We start from the raw sequence: 18926 nt of genomic DNA on the forward strand, positions 1-18926 counted from the left end.
TAATTGATATAACAGGTCTTAATTCCAGAGAGATTATTTTAAGGGTTTCTTAAGGTTGTTAAATACGAGTAAATGTATAAAAGGTGGTGATTTACTGTGGGACAAATGAATAACTATACCTATGTCTGCCATTTATAGTGTTTAGCATGTTCTAGGAACCATACTGAGGAATGTAGGTATAATTAAAAGCATACAAACAATCCCTTCAGAATATGAATATATAAATTTAAAAAAGATACACGTGCCCAAAGAGATGAGGAAAATAGGCTTGAAGACTACAAAATACTTGCCTAAGGTCATACAGCTCATAAATATTTGAGCCTCCAACTCAGTTACTTGATTAGACTCCAAATACGTGTTCTTAAATTCTACATTATATTACCCCCTCTTAGGTCTGTGTTTCCATATCTAACACCTAGAGTTACTTTTGCCTGTGCAGTTTGCTTTAAAAAATGTTCTTGAATGAAAAGGCTATATTCACACAAAGAATGCATGATTCAATTTTCTCAGATCCCTTACTCAAATTCACATCACTTTTTCAAATAAAACGATAAAGCAGGTTGACAACCTTTTCACATAGAAGCTTCTTATTCAAATAACTACCCTAATTAACCACTTATATGAATTTCTCACTTCTCAATTATATAAAGTTAATAAATTATCTTCTTTTTTAGAGAATTTAGGCTACATTCTATATTGATCAGCTTAATCCAAGTTGGGCTAGAGTGCAGAATTTGCAGCTGTGGAGGACTGTCACAATATTCCTTTTTTAAACATTGAATAATTTGGACATGGAGACAGAAAGAAGTGTATATAAAAACAACTGCAAGCACTTTTAAGCAGAGAACCTGCAGTTAATTTTCTTTCCCATAATCAAGTTTATGAGATTGCACATAAATAAAATTAGTTCCTTACCAAATATTGGAAGTACTTCACCACATAACATTGTTTTCCCACCTTGGATAATTGTTGGATTTAGATCCCACTATATTGGTCTTCAAGTGGCTTAGAAATATAGAAACACACAAACACATTAAATACTTATAAAAAACCCATAGTCAATTAGATCAAATTGTTGATCTGTATTACTACCAATTCCTCTACAATAAGTGGCTGGGCCATGTTGGTTGGTGTCCTGAAGCTCAGGTATTGACACTGATTTTGAAGTATTTGGTTTGCTTTCTCTGTATTCATAATCACTAGTGGGCTGATCAAAGCAACAAATTTGAATTTATTTACTTTGATAAGAAATTCAAAATAAACTGAATAAAAATATTTGAAGATAATTATATTATTCTGTTTATCTTTTCTGATTATGGATTATTTCTATTTCATGCTCTTTAGTAGCTAATCTGAAACATACATTTTCCAAGTAAACAAATGGCTAAAGATATGAATATTTCTAATCAAATTGAGTGTTTTATTTAATCAGAATCATGATGAAGACTCTATTTGCTAAAGTTGGCTCGGGGCTAAACATCTTTATTTGAAACTCAAACAGCTGTCTCATTGTAAATGTGTAATAGCGTTCAGGAAAAGTCCATTTTCAAGATGGTTTTGCAGCAAAGCCATTTGGAAGAGCAAAGTTTACGATTGGATTAATTTTAAAAATTCTATCTGCTTTATTGTGTTTTAGGTAGAATAGAATTTAGCATAAATAAGTAGAACACTAATGATATAATCCTATATGGTTCTACCACATTAGAAATCAACCAAACGCACTTAGAAATTCAGACTTGCTCTCGGAATAGATTTTCGCCTCACTCTTTAGTAGGACAGGTAAGATTACAGTGAAGGGTGGGGAAAGGAAACATTAATTCTTAAACCTGTAGGGACACTTTAAATTTTATTTCAGAATCACTCATATCGAATCTGAAAATAAAGGAACATACACAAAATGCTTTTATCTAAGGCTATAGCTCTAGGTATAATTCTTCATGTAAAAAGACTGTCTTTAGAGAAAAAAAATCACATTAAATAAGATTTTTAATGTTATCAAACTAGTTTTGAATTATCTGATGGATCTTGCTGGTCCATAGTTTAAAAAATCCACTGCACCTTTAGCAATCACAGTTTTTAAAATGTTTTTTAATCAAGAAGACTGGGAAAACAATGCTAACAAATTTAGTACCTAACTCAATAGCATTCAGTATTAATTTTTAGACACTCAATTATATATTATATATAAACTAAATTGGATCTTATAGTGAGTCTAGACACTATGAACACAACTGAGCATTTAAGAACTTAGCTACAAGAGAAAATTTCACTTTGCATATTCTACCTCTACATCAGATTGAAATTCCTTGAAGGTTGGTTATATGACTGTTTTTAGCCCCTGACCAACAAGTTCTTTGCCTCCTCAAGTTTTAGCATGATATTCTGCACATAGTAGAGACTCAATAAATGAATACTCTGACTTACAGAATATGAGGCTAATGAATAATGATGTCTGGGGATTATGTCCTTCTTCATGCCTTTAGAACCAAATTAAAGGCATTATTTAATTAATAATGAGGCATCAAGAAGCAAGAAAGTACTGTTACTTCTATTTTATAAACCAGTTAACAATATGGTTATTACATTATATTATTAAGGTCATATAGCAAGTCAAGACAGATAGAGAAGCATAATCTATATCTTCTTTCTCAGTCTCAGTTCTCCCTTATAATAGGCTGCTGTTCTCTTTCACTTTATGGGGAGGAGTGATGAATATGTCAAAAGAAATTTATATTATAGTGCTAAACATTTGTAAAAATAAAATCTTATTCTTTACATTTTCCACAATTGTACTATAGGATTGTATTGTAATAATGCTATTGATCATAATAACTTCTAGATTTTATAAATACATCACCAAGACAGAGAAAACTAATGACATTTGATACGGAAATAAAATGGATTTATTTGTCAAGAACATTTTGATTGTAAGCTACTCCTGTATTCTCTTTCAATATCAAAATTTATACAATCAACTCAATTTCGAATAAGAATAAGAATAAAAAGGGTCAATGATAGAAGTAATAACAGCAAAGAATAATGAAATTAATAATGTTGAATGGAAAGAAAAAAGTAAAATAATGGGTATAAATCTGGGAAGACAATGCAGGAAACTAACAGAAGGCTGTCTACTATCTCTTCAGTAAGCAGGAGTAGGACAAATTCTTCCCACATATTGTTCCTAGCTTATGTGATGAAGAGGTGGAAATGATTGCTTTTCATCTTTCCTTTTTTTTTTTTAATTCTGTTTCTGCTTTTCTTCCTTTGATTTTTCCATATATCTCTGGATGTTTAGTAGTCCTGTTTCACTTGTTTTGGTTTTTGAGCTCTTTGAAGGACAGAGTGTTTATAAATCTTATTAATCAAACAATAAGGAATACAAAGATACAATAATATAGCTTTATTTGGAACAGACCTAAAACAGATAGAAATAGACAAAGATCTGTTCAGTTTGGTGCATGATTTTCCTGTTGTGGCTAGCTACTTGCTTTTTAGTAACATGACTGAATTTAACTATGGCTACTGTCACATACAAACAGAGCACATAGACATATCATCAAAAGTCACTTTGGGTTGAATCCAGGGAAACTGGTTGTGCAGTCCTTTCACATAGAACTTCTTACTGGCTTGAAAAGAATAAATTCAGAGGAATTAGAGAGGAAAACCACAGAAAAACTCAGAATAAGAAGCTTTATACCCTTTCTCCCACTACCCACAATTATACAATAAAAATATTCCCAGCACACACTATCAGAATATTAGTAGATGGCTTAAAAATCTTTAAAGAAATGTTGTATCAAATGCTTTAAAGAGATTTTATTAAATCCAGAATACTGTTAATTTATGATTTTTAATTTAAATGTTTCAAGAACTGTAGTAATCTCAGAAGAAGAAATTTCAAAATAGAGTTACTTTGTAAAATAAGCTCATAGTCTTAATAGTTATTTACCTTCTTTCTTACATTATAGAAATTCAATGGGTTATTTTTGTTATGTGCATCCGTCTTTTGGAGTTACTCTGCAACTCACCATAATAAACTCATTCATTATTTTCCAGAATAAGTGAACACAGTAGATGTTGTATTGATAGCTAATTAGTCACTCAAGCATATATCAGAATAGTATCCAAGGGTTTGCCTCTGGGGCCAGCCCTGTCGCGTAGCGGTTAAGTGAACGTGCGCCGCTGCTGGTGGCCCGGGTTCAGATCCCGGGCGCGCACCGACGCAGCGCTTGTCAGGCCATGCTGTGGTGCATCCCATAAAAATTGGAGGAAGATGGGCACGGATGTTAGCTCATGGCCGGTCTTCCTCAGCGAAAAGAGAGGAGGATTGGCATGGATGTTAGCTCAGGGCTGATCTTCCTCACAAAAAAAAAAAAAAAGTTTGCCTCTGTATTTTCATTTATTTCTGGTAAAATGACTAGTTTCTAATGTGTGAGTAAAGTAATATTTCAAGAGAATCCTAAAATATGAAATCTAAGGAGAAAATACATAGAACTCCATCTTAAAAATAAAATGTTGGGTTTTTTTTTGTTTTTTGGGGTTTTTCTGGTGAGGAAGATTGGCCCTGAGCTAACATCTGTTGCCAATCTTCCTCTTTTTGCTTGAGGAAGATTGTCCCTGAGCCAACATCTGTGCCAATCTTCCTCTACTTTGCATGTGGGATGCTGCCCCAGCATGGCTTGATGAGTGGTATGTAGGTCTGTGCCTGATATCCGATACTGCAAACCCCAGGCGGCCAAAGCTGAGTGTGCCAACTCAACCACTACACTACTGGGCTGGCCCCAAAATGTTGTTTTGAATTTCTAATTACAGGTTTTGGGTCTTTTTCTTTATTTAATCAAAGCAACAAATATTGGTGGGATTCTCGCATGTACATTAAATACTATCATTGCTCTATTGGCAATAAATCTATCAACTCATATGACAGATTCAAGATTAAGTTCTTATACCTTCCATGACATTTTGAAGTAGACCATTTTTGTTGTGGGAGAAAGAAAGAGGAAAAGGAAAGGTCATAGAATTCTTATCAGTCAGTTGTATTGTCCCATAATATAGAAATGTCTGTTTAATGTCAGTGAACAACACAGATGGGGATTCATGGGTTATTTGTTGGAGCAAAACATCTTTACTTCATTCTACACCTGAAGGTTTATAATCCTTTAAACTTTGCAATAATACTCAGTCACTTACTAGATAGATCCTATGTGCAAGATATGTTATTTTCACTTTCCAAGCCTCCTCTTCCCATAATATCAATAAACTCTGAACACATCCAAGAGCCAATAGCCTTATTTGACTGTCTTCTGGGAAAGTAAGGCTTTGTACTAAAACATTTACCAGGGGCACATAGAATTGTATGTTTAAGTGAAAACATAAGTATATATAGTAGACTACTATCAACATTTAACAATAAATGCTTGTGTATCTTGACTTTTTACAAAACAGTTATATATTCCAAAAAAATTCTATTAGGTTTGTTTACTTGATGTTCAATAATTCATTCCAGTGAAGGGGCTTATATCAGTCCATTTTTATGGTGGCTGCCATAGATATTTAGTTATTATATGAATAGATAATGCTTTAATTCACTGCTATGCCACAGTTTTTAACATGCATCTTTCTACAGGTATTCAAACCTTAAAGAAGATGACCTATAGCATATTTTTCCCTTAAAAATGTTTTGTTTAGCATCCACTAAGATATAATTCTTTCTAATTGGTTTTGTGCTAATTTTATGTTAATTGGGGGCAAGAAGGACTAGGTTTTATTAAATCACTTTCAAATTACTTACTTGAAGTGTCTACTTATATTATGTCTTTTGTGCTAAAATAATCTTTTCTGTCTTTCGATATGCTTAAAATTTTCTTTTACATACTTAAGTATATATTGAATTACAGCTGTACCTTGCTTTATAAAATAGATCTTTTAGTTATTTGCATGCGTGGCCATATTTGTGTGTGTGTGTGTGTGTGTGTCTAAGCTCAGCCATAAACCAGGTTATTGCTAGTGATAAATGTCAAATTAATCAATATTCATATAAATAACTTATTCATAGGCAAGAAATCCATTAAGTAATTTAAGAAATTGTAGAAAATTAAATGTCATTATACATTCACATAGTTTGACTTAATGAAAAGTTTGATGTTAAACATGACATTAATAGTTAATAAAGAGGATTTTTTTTTCCCTTCAGATACTTTTACAGTTTTCTAATGCATTAAAAATTCTGACAGTTAGAAGGCAAAGAATAAAATAGTCTGGAAAAAATAAAGGGCACTTATTTTATTTATAAAAATAAAAGTCTAAAATCTGAGAGGCTTCTAGGTGGAAATGGATTCCCTAAGTATATCTGTGGGTTAAGGAAAGCAGCTGACCCTCAGGAACACTCTAAGCCATTTACACCCAAGTTTTGTACCCAGGTTCATGACCCCGGGTTTGTGTCACAATGTATTTTCCATTACTTGCAGCTGAGGGTCCTGGACTCCTAGATAGCATGAGATCAAATCTATATTCTCCTTTATGACCTCATTGATCCTTCTTTTCTTTTATAATCTATCTTTGGGCAAAGTGCATATTCTTATATAAGAAAAACCCTTTATAATTTATGCTTATTATCTATATTGTGGTATAAGCATTGTAGATTCCACAGAAATATTTGACTCTTTAATTGATTTGAAAATCAAAGGTTATCTGTATTTTTCTTATTTTCTTCAAGTGGCATGACTGGGGGGCTTAATTCTGTCTTTTAAGACAAGCATTATATTAGGTCATGGCCATAGAGATTACATGAAACAGGAAGACGTTATACATCCAAGCCGGAGAGAAATTTAAAAAGAGAACAACAGCTGATTTCAGTCAGAACCTCATTTCGACTTGAGACCTGTGAGCTTTCTTGTTAGAGTAATTTATAGTATCCACTCTCCCCCACCAAACTCTGACATTTATCTGTTCATGTGCACAACACTCTCACCTAGATTTCTCAAGCTCAAGCAAGCAGGTAGCTTAAGTAATTAAAGTCGTCTTGTCATTTCACTTCTGAAAACCTCTGATGGTGAAGCTGTGGGCTACCAGGAACCAGTGACCCAGCCCCCTGGCTTGTTCACAAAATCAACAGGAGACTAAAACAAAATAAAAAAAAATAAATATTAAATATTTTAAGCCAAGAGCTCTACTAAGCTAGTAAACAACAAAAGCAGGATTGTAACTCTGGTCTTCTTGACTTTTCAAGCCCAGGAACTCAACCAATATACTGTACTACTTTCTCTTCTGTAACCTTCAAAAAATCAGAGTTCAGGCATTGAGAACGTTCATCTCTGAGATGTTTTAACTCAGGGAAATCAAACTCACCAAATGATAATGGACAAATAAACTATTGAGATAGGCAGGAAGCTAGATATGAGCTGGGAGCAAGGTCACTCCACCAGGTGCAGCATCCTCATTACCAGGCAGCGGCTCTTTGGACGTGCAGCACTCCCCCCGACTCTGACCGAGAGTAGCCCCAAGCCTCATTATACCCTCATTTGCATTGCGGTTTTGACCCGCCTTGTGGAGGATCACCACCATGACTGTTCCGGAGACGCTTACGTAAGGAAAAATCTCCCCCTCCTGACGTGGGGGTGGAGACAGTGACCTGATTGGCACACATTCCGAGACACTCGCCCACCCCGGGGCCCGCCCTTCCAAAGCCACTGACCACCACAACTTCGGAGCAGTTGCTCCTCCTCCAGCCTGCCCGCCACTCCCCTTGGGGGTGTACTTTTGCTTTGCTAATGAATCCTCCTCTGTTAAAATTTCTGCTGTGTGTCCACTCTCAAATTCTTTTGTGTTTGTGGACCAAGAATCTGGGACCCCACCACACCCATCCAACCAGTGCTGGTAGCAGTATGGGACACTGGTCATAGCACCACTGACTTCTTGACAGTAGTCAAAAAGTTCTGCAGAGTTGCTCTGCTAAAATGAAGCTTTCACTTTAAAAAGATCTCTAAGCATCTAACATACATGGGGATTTGTGCATAATTGCAGCTCAGTGCATGTAGCTATGGCTGGTAGAGCTCATAAGGTCTCTAGTATGATAACTTTTTGACTAGACCTTTGTGAAATGGACTTTAATGTATATATTTAGATGATTAAAGCCATTGTGTACTTTTATACTAACCCTTAGATGAAATATATAGCCTAAATAATGACAATTTCTTGTTTGTATATTTAAATTTTACAAATTGTGAAGAAAAGAATCTTGTTTATTTTACATATGTCTAACAAGTCATGCTTAACTTTTTGTTAAACTTTTGAAATAATGGCCAATCTAAGGCAAATTTTTAAAAATTATTCCAGGGGGCCAGCCTGGTGGCATAGTGGTTACGTTCGGCATGCTCAACTTCAGCAACCCGGGTTTGCAGGTTGGGATCCCAGGTGCAGACCCATGCTACTCATCAAGCCATGCTGTGGTGGCATCCCACACACAAAATAGAGGAAAGATTGGCACAGGTGTTAGCTCAGGGCTAATCTTCCCCAAGCAAAAAGAGGAAGATTGGCAACAGATGTTAGTTCAGGGCCAATCTTCCTCACCAAAAAAAAAAAAAAAATCCAAAAGGTCCTAATAAAATATACTTTCCTACTTGACGTTTATCTGTTTACCTAAAAATAAATATATTTTGGTGTATATTTACGTAAGAATAATCTCAGTGATTCTAGCCTTGCCCTCTTCAGTCATTTCTCAATAAAGCCACCAGAGCCATCTTTTAAAAATCAAAGTCAGATTACATCCCTCTTCTGCTCACAAACCACCAATTGCTTCCCTTCTCTCTCAAGGAAAGTTGGAATAGTTTCAGACCTACAGGGCCCTCTACAATTTGCCCCTCCCCTTTCCATTCCTTTTCTGACCTCCTTTCCTAGGACTCGCTCCTGATTTCACTCAGGTGCAGCTACACTCACCTGCTTGCTACAATTTCATGGCCTTTATTCATTGTGCTCACTCTCCCCAGAATACTTTGCCCCCAGATAAATTCTTGGCTGTATCTATGGTAATTAGAATAATGGACCTCCAAAAATCCTCAGTCCTAATCCCTGGAAGCTGTAAATATGCTATTTTACATGGCAAAATGGACTTCGCAGTTGTGATTAAGGCAATGGGCCTTGAGATGGGGAGATTATCGTGGATTAGCTGCATAGGCCCAATGTAATCACAGCAGTCCTTAAAAACAGAGAACCTTTTCTGGCTGCAGTCAGGAGGTGCAAGGATGGAAGAAGGTTGAGAAATGTTACTGGACTTAAAGATAGAAAAGAGGTCAAGGGCCAAGGAATTCAGGCAGCTTCTAGATGATGGAAAAGGTAAGGAAAGGGATTCTCTCACAGAGTTTCCAGAAAGGAATGCAGTCCCACTGATACTTTGATTTTAGCCCAGTAAGACCCACGTCAGAATTATGACCTACAGAACCGTAATGTAATAAATTTGTGCTGTTTTAAGCCACATTGTTGGTGGTCATTTTCTACAGCAGCTGTGGAAAACTAATAAAATACCTTCTGCACTTGCAGTTCTTTACTCAAATATGTTACATTTTCAGTAAGCTCTGTCCTGTAGATCCTATTTTAAATTCTCATTCCCTAATGTTCCTTACATACTTCTCTATTTTTTCCATAGCATTTGCCACTATCTATTGTATATCTATATATTGATACTGATATGGATATGAAAAAATATCCATATTCATTATTTGTCTTTCTCTACTAAAATAGTAGTTCGATCAGACCAGGAATTCTTGTTTTGCTTTGTTTTTTAATGAATGTGTCCTCACTGCATACAACCGTTTCTAACACACAGTAGATGTTGAATAAACATTTCCTGAATGAATATTGTGGGAGATCAAGATTTGGCCACCCTGGAATATGTCTCTTTACCTTGACTGTTTTCTCTGACGGACATTTGGCCTCCCCCACTAACTGCCTAAAGAATTTGACATAGTAACTCCTTCCTGGAACAGATCTATCTGATGGCTGTAGTATAATGTAAAATAGATGTTACAATAGGAAAGGCACCAACAACAAGCCCATCTTATCAGAAGTTCTGCCTCTCTGGCCACATTCTCTGGATGGCCCTGGAGGAGTTGCCAGACAAATATTTACATTTATAAGGGAAATCTCCATTTGTAAAGGTATCTCCCTCTCTGTATTGGGAAGAGGGGGGATGGCCTCATTTCTAGAGACTTATCAGTGTGGAAGGTGAGGCCTTAAATCTGCGTAATAACCTTACTCTTGTTTACTGTGCTTTAGTGGTAATCTCCTGTAACTGACTCCCCCCACCCCAACATCCTCCTTTGTCATTGGCTGAACATGGTATTTAAGACGAGAATTTCTGCTATTGTGTTGAGAAACGCAGTGTCCCTGCTTTCTCCCATGTATACATGTTATTAAACTTGGTATTATTTTCTCCTGCTAACCTGTCTTGTTAATTATTTGGCCAGACATAAGAACCTTAAGGGAAAGGGCAGAAGGGGATTCTCCTTCTTCCCCCAACAATATGAATGAATGTTTTCTGGATTTTACTTGATGACTAAGTTAATTATATAAGGAAATTTGAAAATTCACTCAAAAGTAGATTGTATAATAATTGCAACCATGCCCTATCCTGCCTGACGAATATAATTTGTGTCTATGTATTGATTTTATTAATATCTAACAACATTTGCTATCTCTTTCCTAACTTCAGAAAAAAATTGTACTTCAAATAAATTCCTGTAGACCTACATTTATAACTTAAATACAAACGAAGCAGAATAGCTTATCAGTATTTGTGTAAAAATTGTAGAACTGTGACCATTTATTCTGTTGTGACATTTACTTTTATGCTATTGTACTTCAAAACATATCCATTTCTCCCATATCATCCATTATTCTCTTCTTGACTCATAAAATATTTGTGCACTGATAGACAAAGAAAATTGGCATGTTTCTCTAGGTTTTCCATTTCACGCTGGCACCTTTTGAACTTAATAGACTACTTTGCAATTCAAAGGGGAAGAAAGAACTGTGAGTTGATTTCAAACTTCTGAGTAACCTCTGTTTAGCACCATGTTTACTTACTGTGATCACAGGTCCATTGTTGTTCAGTCCTAAGAGACAATAATCCCTAATCAGGTACATCTGTTTCAAGAACTAAAATTACCTCCGTCTTACAAGACTCACTTCCTTTGAACCATCTTTTCAACTGAATTCTACCCCCACAAAGCTCTTTTTGTTGGTTCACAAATAAATAATTTCAAATTTCCCTGCCTTCAGAATAAATTGCCCAAGAAAAACTTAGACTGCATTCAACTAAAGGATGACCTAATTTAACTTCATGTAAAGTAATAATATTCAATTTCACTAAAAAATTTGTTTCATCTAAATCTATGAAGTGCGTTTAATAGTAAGTTTTCCTCCACTTTTTTAGCTACCTTTAAAATTCAAGTTGAGTAATTTTCCTAAATCTGTAACTATGCTATACACAATTTCATCATAAGTGCTATCAATGTTATTTATAGTGTAGTAATAATTATATTACTTTTACATTTGAATAGCATACACTGAGCTTGGGCCAAATTTTATAACACAATGATCAAACGTTGTATGCTCATTTACTACAAGTATGATATGAGTCACAGTTATATGAAGTAAAATGCATTTTTCTTCAACTGCCGTCATAATTCTTCACTGTGATTTCTCCCTTCATCCAGGCAAATCTGAATGAAGTGGAGCTTCTGTGGTCTTGGGTATAGGAGAGGTTCATTCACCCTGATTTACTGTCATATCAACTACTGACTTACTTAAAGGATGTTATGGTTCCTTAAGTTCATCAATCCACACCTAGATGTTGCCTATAAAGCATCACTTAGATTATGCAGAAGACCTGTGGAGTGTTTATATGGAAACCTCTGTTATTTCCAAACAGTAGGGAATTGGGAGGAGTAACTCAATCCAGCTACATGATCACTCCATCAATTGGAGATAAAGTTATTTCCAGTTGACGTACAATAGACAGAGTAATTTTCTTTATCTTCCTCAAGATTTTCTACTTTATACAATAAAAAAATACTAATTTTGAAGGTGCAGTATGTTATTTTCATAGGCCATCTATTGACTTTATATCTTAAATTAATTGAGGCTTGTGTCTAGAGTTAACCTATTCCCATAAAAGCCATAGAGTTTTAGAGAGGAAAAGGATATTACAAAGAAATTATAGACTGATCTAACCCTTTCATTTGACAGATGAGAAAACTGATGCTGTGTAAGTTTTGATTACCTGGATTTACATGAACTGGCACTGGAATGTGGGTCTCTCAATTCACAACCTAGGACTCTTTCTACTCCACTAAACTCCCTTTATTATGAACTATATCTTGCAAATTTTACTAGAAATAAAGGATTCAGTGTAGGATCTTTTTTTATCACTAAGACAAGTGTTGTTGACATATATAGTCGAAGAGAAAATAAAATGTTTGAAATTAGCTGAATTTATAATAAAGGCACCAAGGAAAATCATCAAACAGTAGATACTCATTGAAAAAATGGAATGCAGCATGGGAGAGTTTTAAAAGCCTTGAAAAATGGAAGGTCAATCAGTAAATTAATGACAATGGTCTTCTTATGTGACTTATAAGCTAGCACTGAAGATCAATCTGAAAGAGAAACAGTAAAATGTTGTGAATAATAGCAGCATCATTGAAATAAATAGTCCCCACTTATGCTAGTCTGTAATTAGAGTTCTAATTAATTAGTAATTTTTATTGATTTCACTTTCTAAAAGGAACTGCTCTTCTTGTAATCTTTATCTCCCTTGGCATCTGATAAAATCTAGGCTGATTGCTTTTCAGAAAAAAAAAGTTGTTGAAGAAGAATCTCCTCTATTAAAAATAATGCAAAAACAAAACAAACAAACAACCTCTTTACTATATCTGCAGGCTACAAATAAAAGATACACTTTTGATCTTTATTACCATGATATGTTGTTAAAACATGACATTGTGAATGGTTTCCTCATTTATTAACTGTAGTTTGAACTGTTATAAATTTCTGAGAATCCTTGCAATACCATATGATCTAATATAGATATTCCATGTTCTATATCTGGCTCATAGATGTCTAGTTTGGTCATGACCAAGCATTAGCAGCCTAAGGATTCACTTAGAAGGATACGGAGAGAGAGTGTACATTCATATAGCAATATTTTTTGAACATTTGTAACTGATCACTGTCATCAGAGAAATGTGCTGCCTGATCTTGAGACTGTGCCAATATGCACTGATTCACAAATCTCCATATAATCATTGTGAATTAAAAAAAAAACACTTTGTTACCTTAAATACATCCCAGTGTTGCTATTTCTATAGCATCATATTTCAGCTGGCTGAGCAATTCATATATAGGATGAAAGAGTAGCTCCTGTTGTCTCTTTTGATTAGACCACCAAGAGCTCCTTCTATGTCAGTGCTCCTGATAAATACTTTAACTTTTATTCCCTAGAAGGAACCCTAGGAGATAATTTGGAGAGCAAAGCAAAAGTTGTAACATGTTTCTCTGCTTCTTTGATGCACTAGGAATTCATTTATGTTATTCACAGACTGGCCTTGCTTTGCCAACAAAGAAACTACAATTTATATTGCTTTATAAAAAGAATCCCTTAACAACATTAAAAAGTTTCATGTCTCTAAAAATGTGGTACATAATTACCTCATACTGAATTATTTAAAGAAGAAAAAAATACTAAATTTAGCTCTAATATGCCTGGCTGTATGTCATATAAATTCCATTAAGTTGACTATTTATTCTAAGCTTACAATGATTAAGTGATTCACTCTTCGAAATATTTCCACTACAGTTACAGCACAATTTAGAGTAGAAACACCTTGTAATAATAAAATTAAAAATCAATGCACTCGCCTCTTGATACAGTAAACAACAAATACAGCAAGAATGTAATAGTATAAGTGAACATAGAAAACAAGTTTGATTTAGGGGGGTGCCTTTTCTAAATGAGGTAATGATATTTGTTTATTGTGTTACCATTTTGGTTTTGTTTCTATATTCACTGAGCAAGAAAATAAAATAGCTTAAACTACATATCTTTCAACCCTAATAGAGTAAATATAGCCAAACTATTAACGGAAGCGGCATGGGGTATCTTACTAGGGAATTTCTGTGATCTTTAGAGTAGTGTCTTTGGCCATGTCAGTTCCCCTAGTTATCTACTTAAAGCGAATGTCATTTACATAGGAATTGTTATTATCCAAAGATGGTCTACATAAAGATGCCCACCCTGGATGATTCAGGGACGGTAATGAAGATTGCCACTGTGAAAGGCAGCAGGAAATGCTTCCTTTTGCAGGGAATGTGGCTCCTATGGAACAGGAAAATGTGCTAAGTACTGAGTGCCAAAAGTAGGTGACTCAGGGTGGAGCAAAGTTTGAAAAACTCACTTGGATTCTGAGTGGAGAATATCAGTTTTTTCCTGGATGAATCACCAAAAGCATCATTTGTTAAATTTCTCTAAAAAGAGAAAATGTAGGTCATTAATTAGAATTCCTAGTGTTTCTTTTGCTTCATACTAAAAACGCAGTCGAATGTGATTGAAGATCAGGAGGAATCTAAAAAAAGCATATTGATGTCCTCATATTGTCTTTGCCATTAACTCTTACCATTTAGGATATAATTCTTTATTTTTATTAAGTTACCCAATTTGGGAAAAAATTAACCTAGTGTTTCTGTTACCCTATATTACTTGTATTAATTTCATTAACTATAGATTTGTTTATTTTATTTCATAGTGTTTCAGTGTTCTGCCTGTTTTTTTAGTACTTAAGAGAATTGAAGACGTTGAAAATTCATTTTCAGGGATGCATTTTGCCTTTTTTTTTTTTTTTTTTTACCTGCAAATAGAGTTTTGGTCACAGGCAGTGACTGTAGGAATAAAGCAGTTCTGGAGGGTGGGGGAAGGGAGATATTTGGGGCGTGTAGAGAGTGTAGAATAGACAAGAATTGGTGATGTCTTGTATATGGGGTCAAGGTCAAGAAACCACAAGGGATGTGAAACAGGGAGTACAAGGAGAAGACTGGGCAAGGGCAATATGGATTCTACTTTTGGATATGTTGATCTTAAAATGTCTATGAGCAGACAATTGGAGATCTCCAGTATGTAGCTGGAAAAAAAATAGGTCTAAATCTCAGAAGAGACGTTTGACTAGGCTGAAGGTAAATATTTGGAAGTCATTGGATAGAGGTGATAATTGAAGTTGTGGAGTAGAGAAAGATTCTAGAGCCTCTTAATATATTCCTTCATGTATTCAACAAATAATTTTGAGTGCCTATTATGTACCACATACAAAATGGTGGGGAGAAAATAACATTCATGTTATCGAAAACACAAAGATATTGAGTGTGCGTTCATTTAAAGTAGAATCTGTGTTTTTGGCCATTGCTAGTCCTTTTAGGTCCTAGATTTATACTTTTCAGGCTTTTTTGAAAAAATGTTATAATGCTTCTAAGTTATCTATATACTTCTGTTATATACTTCAAGTCGTTTACTTCACTGAACTTTATTCTAACACAGGAATTTGATTATTTGGATATTTCTTTGTCCCTCTATAATCACCCATGGTTATTATTGTGACTTAAAGAAGCTCAGTATTCCTCCCAGCTCGAAAGTTACCCACGACACAATCTGGGAGCCTGCAGACAAGAGAAAATCCTTCAACTAACTTGCCCACAGATAGAGACAAAAGTGTGATCTTGGACAAACAGAATATTTTTATCCCACCTTCATTAGTTCCTCTTATTTTCTTTTAGCATCTAGAATCTAAGATCTATAAGTTATCTTCGTTTATTACAAATTCTGCTCATAAGGGACCTGCTATTAGTCTTATAGGAAGTTTATACTTCAGGCTGTAGAGTCTTAATAAAGCAAGGACATTTACGGTTTCATCAATTCTCACTAACCTGCAGTCTTTCAGCCTTATAATCTGATTCCTGTGAAAAGCTGTCATCTGAAGGCAGTAGCGAAAGTGTATGTTTTCCCTGGAAATTGATTGCCACACATTGTTCGGTGGTGGTGCCTAATGCCTGGGGCAGAAATGGCTATTTTTCATCTCATCTCATTTGTGTTCTTTGCTACTAACCTCCTTTTGCTAGAAAAAAATATATATCACTTGATTAGTTTGGGAATGAAGGAGGACGAACATACATTTTTTGTGTGTGAATTTTCTCTACTTTTTGGGTTATTCAGAAGGGATTAGTTATTTGTAATCACCACTAATAAAGTCAAATTTGGTATCTCATTATTAAAACTTATTGATCACCAGGAATGAAAATGCACTGTGAGAACGAATTGTAATTAAAAGTCTGTAGGGTAGTACATTTGCTTAAAACATCTAAATAGATTTCTCACAACAATTAAGGATAAATGTATTCCTTGGTACATGTACACAACGAACAGCTTGGATTGTTGTATTCAATTTCTTACACAGTACAAAAAAAAAGCAAACTAATTGAAGTTGAACTTTAGTTTAGCAAAGTTCATGTCTCTATGATAAAATCCAGTGGATCAAAATCAGAACAAATGTTTCCAGCTGACTTAACATTTGATTCATTCCTTGACACAATAGATTTGATTAGCTCTGCTGTTTAAGATATACAGAGCCAGCAAATGATCTAAAATATGTATAATTTGGTGGCTGCCAGTATAGGAAATCTATCTCACCATCATCACATTTTGGGCTATGTGCGTAGTAACTAGATCTTACTGGAACAAGCAAACAAAAGTATTACCAAATAGCATCATGTAAACGGAATTATTTTATTATAGATAGAATCATTTAAAGCTTCTGTTTCTTTTTTTGTGTGTGAGGAAGATCAGCCCTGAGCTAACAGCCATGCCAATCCTCCTCTTTTTGCTGAGGAAGATTGGCCCTGAGCTAACATCGTGCCCATCTTCCTCCACTTTATATGGGACACCGCCACAGCATGGCCCGACAAGCGGTGCATCGGTGTGCGCTCAGGATCCGAACCGGCGAACCCCAGGCCTCCGCAGCAGACCACGTGCACTTAACCGCTTGTGCCACCAGGCTGGCCCTTATAAATGTTTCTTAAAACATAATATTGCTCCATTAAAAAAAAAAAGTCATTCTGGTCCTCCTCAGTGTCTTGCACTCAGCACATTTTTAGTATGTCTTTTTAAATTAGTTGTCTACAAGAGCAAACAAATCTGTGTGTCTACTCAAAAAAAAAAAACCAATCCCTCACTCAACTTTCATTGCTAGCGTCCTTAGTTTCTCACTCCTTAGGAAATCTTTTTTACAAATTATATGAATTCGAAAGATCTGAAGTCTAAGTTTTATAAAGCTTAAAATATACCTCATTTAAAACTATATCAATTCTGTTTCATTTTTTAGTAGTGCTTGTACAGTACTTTTATCATTTTGTGAAAGTGAAATATAGCTTTATCTCTCGTTTTTCTGGTGTTACTTTTCCCTTACACTGAAAAATTATTTTGGGGTGATAGCATCATTTCTATTTCTACATTTGAAAGACTGGAACATTTTAATACTCAAAATATTTTGAATTTGTGCAATATATTGCATGTGAAATGAATGAATAGAGTAGTCTTTTCTAGGAATTGAGCTTATCTGAATTTAATGTTCATAAATGAAGTAAGCAATTCTAAGATGGGGGATTATTTAAAAATATAGCTGAGAGGGGCTGGCCTGGTGGTGCAAGCGGTTAAGTGCACAAGCTCTGCTGTGGCAGCCCGGGGTTCGCTGGTTCGGTCCCGGGCGCACACCGACACACCGCTTGGTGGGCCATGCTGTGGCAGCGTCCCATATAAAGTGGAGGAAGGTGGGCAGGGATGTTAGCCCAGAGCCAGTCTTCCTCAGCAAAAAGGAGGAAGATTGGCAGATGTTGGCTCAGGGCCAATCTTCCTCACCCCAAAAAAATATGTATATATAGCTGAGAAAAAAAATTGGAAATCATTCAGCTCAAAATGCTATTTTAGTATTTCTGGTCTAAAGTTTACATTTCTACCGTTTATCTTGTTAGTTTTCATTTTATTTTTTTTTCGCTTCGACAAAACTGCTTTTGTCTAGATTTTTTTTAATTGTCTTCTACTACGTCATACATATTTAAAAAGGCATTGCGTCGTTACTCAGTCAGCAAAATCTGTTTAGTGTCTGTATGCTCTGGGCTCCATTCTGGGCACTGTAGGTCTTCATTAGCTCACTAAAGTGTCATTTATATTAAAACTAATGAGCTGCATCACACAAAAGTGAGCATTGTGCTCTTCTGCTCCCAGATGTCCAAGAAAATATATTTTTAAAAATGGCCTGTTTGGGACAAACTCAGGGAAACTATCAGGGCTCTTAGTCCATCTGGGCAGTATTTTCATTTGTCCTTTCATTATTTCTTATCACATTATCCTCAGAAGCTGATTCTTCAAACTCCTAGTCCCACCCTATGCCACTTAACAATTTGCCAATATTATCTCAACTACTATTTTCTCAAGGAGGTTGAGGTAATTTAACCTGGGTTTTCTCACCTTCCCTCCTCTACACTTCAGAATATTATTGAATCTTTTCTTTCACTTCCTTTTCTTGTTCCTATCTTTGAGGAAGATATATCTCTCTCCTTTCAGTTTCCCCATTTTGCATCTGTAAGTCATTTTTATATATGATCAGGTGTCCATTATTTAAAAAAACAAACAAAATATTCTAAACGTCTTAAACCCTGCTTTTCCTTCAGACTTATGCCCAAATTCTTCACTTTCTTTTGCCTCCAAATTATTTAAAAAATCATTCTATAACTGTTACCAAAAGGCATCAACTTTTAAATACTTGAAACCTGGAACTATTTTTCACAATTTTATGACTTTATGTTCTTAAAGGAAACCAATGGTTACCAATCTC

The 18926-nt window shown here is 35.1% G+C and overlaps 1 protein-coding gene and 1 long non-coding RNA gene across 5 annotated transcripts in view; one reads left to right on the top strand and one right to left on the bottom strand.

Moving 5' to 3' along the window:
* The window catches only part of LOC131401210 (protocadherin-11 X-linked-like), a 399191-nt gene that overhangs the window by 134804 nt on the left and 245461 nt on the right, over positions 1–18926 (top strand). The window lies entirely within an intron of this gene.
* LOC131401212 (uncharacterized) lies at positions 934–7458 on the bottom strand. 3 transcript variants are annotated; one of them, XR_009217600.1, is made up of 3 exons: positions 7348–7458; positions 6971–7118; positions 934–1005 (listed from the first exon to the last, which is right to left on the bottom strand). It is a non-coding gene; the product is annotated as an uncharacterized LOC131401212 (long non-coding RNA). The 3 variants fall into 3 exon arrangements; XR_009217598.1 differs by lacking the exon at positions 934–1005 and adding an exon at positions 2937–3622; XR_009217599.1 differs by lacking the exon at positions 934–1005 and adding an exon at positions 2937–3626.

This window comes from Diceros bicornis, chromosome X, assembly GCF_020826845.1.
Source record: "Diceros bicornis minor isolate mBicDic1 chromosome X, mDicBic1.mat.cur, whole genome shotgun sequence".
Taxonomy (NCBI): domain Eukaryota; kingdom Metazoa; phylum Chordata; class Mammalia; order Perissodactyla; family Rhinocerotidae; genus Diceros; species Diceros bicornis.